This window comes from Saccopteryx leptura, chromosome 11, assembly GCF_036850995.1.
Source record: "Saccopteryx leptura isolate mSacLep1 chromosome 11, mSacLep1_pri_phased_curated, whole genome shotgun sequence".
In the NCBI taxonomy this organism is placed as follows: domain Eukaryota; kingdom Metazoa; phylum Chordata; class Mammalia; order Chiroptera; family Emballonuridae; genus Saccopteryx; species Saccopteryx leptura.
In genome coordinates, this window is record NC_089513.1 from 49,843,331 (window position 1) to 49,854,237 (window position 10,907).

Sequence of the window (10,907 nt, forward strand, 5' to 3'; positions counted from 1 at the left end):
ATAGGTTGTGTACAAGCATAATGAAAATGCATGACATTTTTAAACCTAAGCTTTTCTTCTCAGTTTTCTCTCTCTTTTATATTTTTTGACTTGCAGAATTTCAAGAATGCCAAGAGAGGAAAGATGTTTTATTTAATTTAAGCTTTCATAGCACTGAACTTGCTACGGAACATTGTGCCCTCAGAGACAATAAAGCATCCTTCCCATCCATATATTTAAAATCATAGTATAATGTAATATCAAATATAATGTAATAGCAAACATATTATATTTTTTATTAATTGAATTTATTGGGATGACATTGGTTCACAAAACCGTAAGGTTTGAAGTGTACAGCTCAGCAAAACATCTTCTTTTTCTCTCTTTCTCTCATCAGGTTTTTATTCAAAATTAGCTTTCCAATGTGATTTGACCTTAATGGAAAAAACAAATTGAAGTTTATGCTGCAGGCTTCTTTTCTTCTGTGGTGGATTTCTTGTCTGCACGCTTCTTTTCTGCTTCTGGTTTCTTAGTAGCTGCAGCCTTTTTTCGCCACAAAGCCTTCTTCTGCTTGTTAACGCCAACAGCCTTCTTGCCTTTTTTCCCCACTTACAGGCTTCTTCTTGCCTGGAGCCCCTTCTCATCTGACCTGGCTCCTGGTGCTGCTGCCGCTTTATCCGCCCAGAGCTTGTGGTTCTTGGCCTGGTGAAGAATGTGTTCCAGCGCATGGTCTTGCACGTGGGTTTAGCTTCAAGATGACTCTCGGGTGTTTCAGTGGATTCTTCTCCTTCAGGACTCTGTGATGAGACTTCTTGCGTGGTGCCCGGAGGGCTCTTTGGATCTCTGGGCTTTTCAAGATTCTGCTAAGGTCTATGCTGAGCATCTTGTGTGTGGGAAGGTTGTAGTTCCTCTTGAGGGAGGCAGCTTTACACCAAGTGCCACACAGATCATCTAACTTGCGGAAAGCACTTTCATTCCAAATGCAGAGACGGCCCACATGCCCACCAGGAGCAAGTTTCAAAGTATTCAGTTTGCTTACATTAAGCAGAATAATTCCAGAGATGTTTCTGAAGGCTCTGATGATACCATTGTCCCCATTATAGATGATACAATGTCCCCTACACTGGATATCACGGTTTCTCATTTTGCCCTTGCCAGCTCTCATTTGCTGAGAGGCATAGACCTTTTTGACATCATTCCAGGCCTAAGTTTCTCCAGAAGCAAAACAGCCTCCTTGGTTTTCTTGTAGCCTTCAACTCTACCCTCAACCACCAGAGGAAGTTCAGGAACTTCCTCCATACGATGACCTTTAGACATGGCCAGCGCTGGTACAGCCAAGGCTGCCCGGGCAGGGCAGATGGCATGTCGCTTCTGTGCTGGGTTCACTCTGCAGTGCCAATGGTGGCAAATTTTGGTGCTTTCCAAAAGCACCCTGGCCAGAATGATGGGTCCCACCACCTCGAACTCTGGGAATTCGAGCCACAGCTCTGCCAGGATAGAGACTCAGCTCTGGTTTGATGACTTGCCAATTCATTGACAACATAGGGCTGTCTGTCTTTGCATAAGTTGGTGTGAATGAAGTTCACAATAGCTAGTCAATTGGGAGCCTTGAACACAGCAGGCAAAGTGACATTTTTGCCAGACGACTCCCCCTTTTTTGGAGTACACTGATATCAGGGGACAAACACATACCATGGCGTGGAGAGGAGAAGGCCACACTCATCAAAGGCCAGTGGCTCCTACAGGAAAAGCAACATCATATTTCTTAATCTTTTTTTTAAGGGAGAGATGGGGAGGCAGGGAGACAGGGAGGCAAAGAAGCATGGAGGCAGAGAGACAGACTCCCACATGTGTCTCAACCAAGATCCACCGAACAAGTCCCTACAGGGCAATGCTCTGCCCATCTGAGGCTGCTGCTCCATTGCTCAGCAATTGAGCTATTTCAGCACCTGAGGTGAGGCTGTGGATCCATCCTCAGCACCTGGGGCCAAATTGCTCAAACCATTCAAGCTATGGCTGCAGGAGGGGAGTAGAGTGAGAGAGAGAGAGAGAAAAGGAAGAGGAGGGGTGGAGAAGCAGATGGTCGCTTCTCCTGTGTGCCCTGACCAGAAATAGAACCTGGGACCCCCACACACTGGGCCCACACTCTAACTCTGAGCCTACTAACCAGAACCATTTTATTTTTTTTAAGTGAGATAAGGGGAGATAGTGAGACAGACTTTCACACACGCCCCAACAAAGATCCACCAGGCAGTCCCCATCGGAGGACAATGCTTGAATTAACTGAGCTATCTCAAAACCTGAGGCTGACACTTGGACCAACTGAGCTATCCACAGCGCCCAGGGTCAACACTCAAACCAGTCGAGCCACACAGGTTGTAAGAGGGAAAGAGAGAGAGAGAGAGAAGGGGGAGAGGAAGGGAAAGATAAACAGAAGGATGCCATTACAGATCAGAGTTCCTTTTCCCTAGAAGAGAGGGAGGGACAAGCACAAGCCTTTTGACCACAGAGTTCAGAGTAAGCCACTAAAATACCAATATAACCACTTCAATCATGTTTTCTTTCATGAAACTCAGTCCATAAAAATTATAAAACTATTCACAAAGAGGAAATACAAATAACTATTTTTTAACTTGCATGCAAAATTATTTGGAGCTGCCCCAACGTGCTATGTCCATTAAGCTCTTGTTTTAGTTTCAATTTCGGTAAGCTAAGAGAACACAATCTTTTCCCTATTGAATATCCTCAGTATCTCTCAAACTCAACTTTAATGAGTTGAGTTGGGTCAAAAAGCATGTGAAGACTGGCTATTGGAGATGAATTGCTACCAAGAAGATATCAAAGAAAGAAAACTCTATGTGCAATCCTATTGAAACCATACTTTATCAGAGCTGGAAGGAACTCTGGATTTCATCGACTGCAGTGCTTTGCAAACTGTGCTCTCTACTATAGTGGAGGAGTTGGGATTACAGAGATAAAAGGATAGCTTGCCTGACCAGGCTATGGTGCAGTGATAGAGCGTCAGACTGGGATGCGGAGAACCCAGATTTGAGACCCCAAGGTCACCAGCTTGAGCATGGGCTCATCTGGTTTGAGCAAAAGCTCAACAGCTTGGACCCAAGGTCGCTGGCTCAAGCAAGGGGTTACTGAGTCTACTGAAGGCCCGTGTTCAAGGCACATATGAGAAAGCAATCAATTAACAAATAAAGGGCCACAACAAAAAACTGATGATTGATGCTTCTCATCTCTCTATGTTCCTGTCTGTCTGTCTCTATCTATCCCTGTCTCTGACTCTCTCTCTCTCTGTCTCTGTAAAAAAAAAAAAAAAAAAAAAAAAAAAAAAAAAAGCATAGCTTAAAGGACGGGACTCTATTGTCCCATCCCATCCCACCTCTAACTTTCACCCCAGTCTTACCTATGAGGTTTCTGCATGGTTTTTTTTTTTGTTTTTTTGTTGTTTTTTTTTGGCAGAGACAGAGAGAGTCAGACAGAGGGACAGACAGACAAGGGAGAGAGATGAGAAACATCAATTATCCATTGTGGTTCCTTAGTTGTTCATTCATTGATTTCTCATATGTGCCTTGACCAGGGGGCTGCAGCAGACTGAGTGACCCCTTGCTCGAGCCAGCAACCTTGGGCTCAAGCTAGTGAGCCTTGCTCAAACCCGATGAGCCCGCACTCAAGCTGGTGACATCGGGGTCTTGAACCTGGGTCCTCTGCATCCCAATCCAACACTATCCACTGTGCAACCTCCTGGTCAGGCTGCATGGGGGGTTTTTTTACTTAAGAAAATAGTTCCATTGTTAAATATAAATTTGAAAGCTAATGAACTCCTCATTTTACTAGCAAGGATAGGTACAGAGAGATAATTTTCCCAAGTTGTTTAATAGCACAGCAAAATGAACACAAGTCTTCCTGTTCCAATGTACTACACTGCCTCCTTTCTGTTAAAAAACATTTTAACAGAATCCACTACACAGAGACAGAGAGAAGCTGTATAAACTTAACATAATTTTTCTATCTCAAAAATTTTAAGTTATTTTATTCTTACAAAATACTACTAGTGAATAAAAAATCAAACTGATCCCAAATGTGGTGGCAGTGGATAAAGCATCAAGCTGGAATGTTGAGGTCGCTGGTTCGAAACCCTGGGCTTACCTGGTCAAGGTGTTGTAAGGTAGCAAAAAGCTGCAAATTAATATTGATATTCTAGGAAGAAAAGGTCAGGCTTTCCTGTCCTTTCCTTGGAAAATGGAGGAAAAGGAATGTAAAAGTCTCCTGACTTACAAGGATGACTAGGATCATTTGGTTTTAAGTTCTCTGAAAGGATTAAGGTTACTATGAAACTTCTCTTTCAATAAGAGGCAGAATTTACATACCTCCTTGCATTGATTGTAGTTCCTCCCTTTCCTGAAATCTTGAGAGAAAAATACCTCTAGGCTAGTGAAGGAAGAGGAACCCTGAAAAATTTGTAAATGTCTTTGATTGTGTTACCTTGAAAGTCTTAATGTTTCTGTGTATCCCCTAGACCAGGGGTAGTCAACCTTTTTATACTTACCACCCACTTTTGTATCTCTGTTAGTAAATAGTAAAATTTTCTAACCGCCCACCAGTTCCACAGTAATGGTGATTTATAAAGTAACTACTTTATAAAATTTATAAAGCAGAGTTACAGCAAGCTAAAGCATATAATAATAATTACTTACCAAGTACTTTATGTTGGATTTTCACTAAGTGTGGCAGAATAAATCTTTATAAAACAACTTACTATAGTTAAATCTATCTTTTTATTTATACTTTGGTTGCTCCGCTACCGTCCATCATGAAAGCTCGAACGCCCACTAGTGGGCGGAACGGACCAGGTTGACTACCACTGCCCTAGACAAATGTTATAATCTTGTAAATGATTGTGCCATAATGTCATGCTCTCCCCTGCCCGTGTATGATCAAGGGTATATAAGCAGCCCCTGAACTATTTTGGGGGCTGCACAATTTGGGCCTGTAGATGCCCCGTGTCAGCCATATGCAGCTGGCATATTAAAATTTCCTCCTTTAATAAAACTCTTCAAAACTTATCTGGACTGGGTGTCTCTACGTGGACTCGATGAAGTGAGGTACGGTGCCTTTCAGAATCTGGGGTGCAGTACTTTATAACAAAGGTACATAATAGAAGCAACTACAAGTTGATGCTTCCCACTCTTTACCCCTCCTTTTTTTCTCTCATCTCTTCTCCTCTCTCTAAAATCAATAAAATTTGAAAATAATAATAAAAAAGAAATCAAATTGAGTCTGTCTAATAAAGTAGCCACATGATTTAATTTTTATTTATTTTTTTAGAGATAGAAAGAGAATGAGAAAGACAGGAAGAGGAGTGATGAGACGCATCAGCTCATAGTTGTGTCACTTTAATTTTTCATTGATTGTCTCTCATACATGCCTTGACCAGGGGGCTCCAGCTGAGCCAGTGACCCCTTGCTCAAGCCAACGACCTTGGGCTCAGGCCAGTAACCATGCTCAAGCTGATGACCCCGTGCTCAAGCTGATAAGCCTATACTCAAGCCAGATGATCCCACTCAAGCAGTGACCTCAGACTTTAGAACCTGGGATCACAGCGCCCCAGATCAATACTCTATTAACTGTGCCACCATGTCAGGTAGAATTTTAATTAATTAAAGTGAAATAAAGTGAAATATCCAGTTCCTTAGTCATTCTAGCCATGCTTCAAGCATTCAAAAGCTACATGCGACTGTTGAGGACTGAAATATAAACAGGGTATTTTTACAATCTGGATATCTTGGGGACAGAGGTGCTGGGCCTAACCCCCCCCCCCACCTCACCTGCTTAGTTAACAAAGAGCTATACCTGATTCTCACTTGTCCCACCCATGTTCTCCAGAAGAGGCTGGAAGCTAGTTTTTTATTGGTGTAAAGTTAGATTTGAATGGTATGGTGGGGGTTGTCTTTGAGTTGTCTTGGAAACAATTGAATTGCTAATGGACCACGTTTTTTCCCTGAATAAAGATGGATGCGTCTTTGGGAGCAGCCATGTTACGGCTCAGGAACAGTAGAGACTGTTTGCCGTGACATCCTCCCGAACCCATCTGTATGTATATATCTTTAAGTCTCTGTCTATCATTTATTTATTCAATTTCATACCTTTTCCCATTTGAGACCCTGGAATAGACTCATCACGGCTGGACCACAACATATGACTACTATTTGGATAGACAGATATAGCAGCTCCATTCCTGCAGAAAGTTCCATTGCAGAGTGACAGTAGACATTATTCCAGCACTGTCTAAACAAAACAGCATTTGAGTCATGTGTCACAAATGTCACCAAAAGACACTAATCTCCTCAATTTAGTATTTAAATCCCTTTTAAAAATAAGTAGGGCAATGTCTGACCTGTGGTGGCGCAGTGGGATAAAGCGTCAACCTGGAACACTGAGGTTGCCGGTTCGAAACCTTGGGCTTGCCTGGTCAAGGCACATGTGGGAGTTGATGCTTCCTGCTCCTCCCCCTTCTACTCTCTCTCCCCTCTCTCTAAAAATCAATAAATAAAATATTTTTAAAAAATTTTTAAAAATAAATAAATAGGGCAAGATATACATTTAATTCCAGCCTTTTGCCTGGCCAAGCAGTGGTGCAGTGGATAGAGCATTGGACTGGGACATGGAGGACCCAGGTTTGAAACTCTGGGGTCACTGGCTAGAGCACAAGATCATCTGGTTTGAGCAAGGCTCACAAGCTTGAACCCAAGGTTGCTGGCTTGAGCAAGGAGTCACTCGGTCTGCTGTAGCCCCCAGTCAAGGCACATATGAGAAAGCAATCAATGAACAACTAAGGCCCGAGTAGTCAACCTTTTTATACCTACCGCCCACTTTTGGATCTGTGTTAGTAGTAAAATTTTCTAACTACCTACCAGTTCCATAGTAATGGTGATTTATAAAGTAGGGAAGTAACTTTACTTTATAAAATTTATAAAGCAGAGTTACAGCAAGTTAAAGCATATAATAATTACAGCTAGTGCTCGACTTATGACCATGATTGGTTCTGACAGACCGGTCGTAACACGATTTGGTCATTAGTTGAGTAGGCTATATGTACAGTACGGTGAAATGATGTTATAAAAATCTTTAAGTCATATTTTATCATAATTTTCTTTCATTGCTTTATATCTTAATTTCCTTTGTTCATTTTATTCCATTTGTATCATCTCTACACCATTTTGTTTCTTATTTTTATATTCGTCAGGTTTAAGCAAAACACTGTATTACCAGTACAACTGGCTTAATATTTTCAAAACATACAAAATTACAAAATATAGGTGCATACAAAAATACAGGTGTAAACAATACCATAGGAAATATTTTCCCAATTGCAAAACATATCAAAATAGAAGGGGTATATAAACATGTACGAAACATTTTATTGGCTGCTGGTGCTTGGCTGCGGATCGTTGATGTCGTCATCTGAGGCAGCAGTTGGGGTTACCGGAGTTGGTTTTTTCATAAACATGTGTGATCACATTCACTTTCTTTTCTCCTTCATACTTGTTCATTGATTGCTTTCTCATATGTGCCTTGACCAGGGGTTTACAGCAGAGCTAGTGGCCCCTTGCTCAAGCCAGTGACCTTGGGCTCAAACCAGTAACCATGGCATCATGTCAATGATCCCATGCTCAAGCCAGCACCCCTGCACTCAAGCTAGTGAACCCATGCTAAAGTTGGATGAGCCCACGCTAATTTTCATGTCAAGATCGATGGCCTTTCTTTCCTTCTTTGCAGGCTGAGGCGTAGACAAAGACAATTTCCTCTTGGTAGACATCTTAGGAGGGGTTTGATGAAAAATATCCAAGACACAAAACACAAATTGCTCTATCGAATCTGGGATAACAGTTGAAATGGTGCACACAAAGATGGTAGTGCTGCCGGAAGCTGGTTCACACTGTCGTACACCCAGCTGGGCAAGGCTTGGGCTGCCAGACATGGCGTAGTCATGGCTAGCAATTGTGGTCGTAAAGTCAAATGGTCATAAGTTGCATAGGTCGTAAGTCGATCAATACTTGTACTTACCAAGTACTTTATGTTGGATTTTCACTAAGTTTGGCAGAATAGATCTTTATAAAACAACTTACTATAGTTAAATCTATCTTTTTATTTATATTTTGGTTGCTCCGCTACCACCCACCATGAAAGCTGGAATGCCCACTAGTGGACGGTAGGGACCAGGTTGACTACCACTGAACTAAGGTGTCACCAACGAAGAACTGATGCTTTTTGTCTCTCTCCCTTCCTGACTGTAACTATATGTCCCCCTCTTTTTCCTCTCTGTCTCTGTCACCCCCCCAAAAAAAATTCCACACTTTCTTTTATTTAGCAGAAAGTACAACTATATGTCATAAAAACTTTGAAATTTATCTTATCATACTTCTCAGTAGAGTTAACTATATTTAAGAAAAAAATTATATAAGGGGAAATAATTTTCAACCATAATTATTAATATTTTCCCTAAAATAATTGTTATATAAAGCAAATAAAAATAGCATTGCTGAGTTTTATTTTTTTAAATAGGGCTAGGTGAGGAATCTAGCAACTCTATACTGATACATTAAGTTCATTATTAAACATTATCCACAAGAATCAATCCAAATAAAGTAGAGGAAATTACTAAAGTAAGATATGTTTGGTGATTACATACTTTTCTGACAATATCTAAAAGACCATAAGCATTTGAGAAAATAATATTACCATTAAAAAGGTTTCTGTTTAATGTTGTGCCTTGTCCCAAGCTGACTAAAAATTGCTTCAGAAATTCTTTGGGAGCATAGTAAAAGATAAATTACTTATTCTTGAGTCAAAATCATCTGAAAATGGATTTCAATGAAAGTACTCTAAGATAAAAATGATATTAGAAACAGAAAGAAAGGGAGCTGGGAAATTTTACAGCAAGACCTTGTTTCCTGATATTAATAAATTTTACTTAAAGGTAAATATAGCCTGACCAGGCGGTGGCGCAGTGGATAAAGCATCAGACTGGGATGTGGAGGGCCCAGGTTCAAGACTCTGAGGTCGCTAGCTTGAGCGCGGGCTCATCTGGTTTGAGCAAGACTCACCAGCTTGAGCCCAAGGTTGCTGGCTTGTGTAAGGGGTCACTCAGTCTGCTGTAGCCCCCTGGTTAAGGCATATATGAGAAATCAATCAAATCAACTAAGGAACCACAACAAAGAATTGATGTTTCTCATCTCTCTCCCTTCCTGTCTGTCTGTCCTTATCTGTCCCTCTCTCTGACTCTCTCTGCCAAAAAAAAAAAAAGGTGAATATAAAGTTTAGTGCCTTCATTACTCTTATTATAACTCCCTTTTTGCAGCAAGTAAAACAAGTATTTACTGGCTGTGCAGGAGGAAAGTCAGAGAAAGGGGGTCCTTGGTGACAGGTTCAGGGGCTTAGCCCAGGAGAAGCTGTCACTGCCCATTGCTCCCCTGGCTGCAAGTGTCCTATAGTGCCATAGAGCTTAGGACAAAGAGAAAGGCACGGGGGGGGGGGGGGGGGGGGGGGGTATGTGTTCCCAGGACAGAGACCACTCTTGCTAAAACTCTTAAATTATGGTTCTTTCCTAATTTAGTAAGGCGGGTAAATGCCATTATTAAAATATGTAGGGCAGGTTTCCTGTGCACTTAGTGGTTATAAGATTGCTTTGTTTAGACTATTTCATTGATTTAGTCATTCAGCAAACCTTCCTAATGTATATATACTTTGTGTCAGTACTGCGGTAAGTGCTAGAATACAAAGATAAAGCTGTTATGTTTCTTGACTCAAGTAGTTCAGTCTATTTGGGGAGAGAGAAATTTGCAAATAAATAACACAGTAGTAGTAGCAATAATAATAGCAACTACTGAGCAATTATTATGTATAAACTTAACATTATCATAAATGTTATGATAAAGATATAAAATGGTTATACAAGAGAGGGCCCCTAATCCACACTAGGGCAAGGGAGGTTCTCCAGAGGTGAAGTATAAATTCGTTTTGAACAAACCTGACTGAGTCACAGAGGAGAATGGCCTTCAGACAGAGTGAAGAGGCAAGAGAACTTAGCAGGTTCCATCGCAGAAAAAAGGGTCTTCGAAAGACACAAGTTCATGCTTACCACTTGGAAAGAACAGGTGGTTTCCATTTGGACTCAGTTTCAGCTTTTTATCTAACTGTACCTTTCACTCAGTTCTATTCTTTCACTTTTGTCCTTCTTTCATTTTTAAATTGTTAACATTATTATGGAAATTTTAACATCCTAATTATTTTCCTTTCCCTTTGTTGTTTTTAGCTTCTTATGCATTTCTTTTTATTTCTTTCAGTTATTTTAACTCATATTTCTCTGAAATACAATCCTAACATATTATCTGGTTTAAATCATTTTTCATTGATGAATCTATACAGTAAGTAATGTGAACAACATAATCTGGAGAGCATCCACATTAAACTCCTGGACGGTTGGAGGCTTTCTCCTTCCTGCCCTGATCATCCCTCCTCTCAGATGCCCAATTCCTTCAACAACTATATCTGTGCTCCCAGAAACCCATCCCTGATGACTCTGCTAAAGCACCCTAAGAAGTTTATTTCCCTTAGAACTTTAAACACAATGCAAACCACACAGTCTGTTTGTTATAAATGTTACCTGTCAACATTTCTAACCATCACACTGATCATTTACTAATCTATGGTTTCCAAAATGAAAGACAATGAGTTTGGAGCAACCAAGATAATCACACCATGAAGCGATAGAAGATTTCTACTGAACAGATTACTTACTGTTTCTACCCTAGTTCTCACCAGGACGTCACATTCTTCTTGAAGAAAAACCCTTGAGATCTGACTCTTTCCAGTTCCTTTCATCTTGGGGGGATAAAAAGCAAACCAGAACAAGGGCT

The 10,907-nt window shown here is 40.8% G+C and overlaps 1 pseudogene; it reads right to left on the bottom strand.

Moving 5' to 3' along the window:
* Window positions 1-350: 350 nt before the first annotated feature.
* LOC136383216 (large ribosomal subunit protein uL4 pseudogene) lies at window positions 351-1,683 on the bottom strand (annotated as a pseudogene).
* Window positions 1,684-10,907: the final 9,224 nt, after the last annotated feature.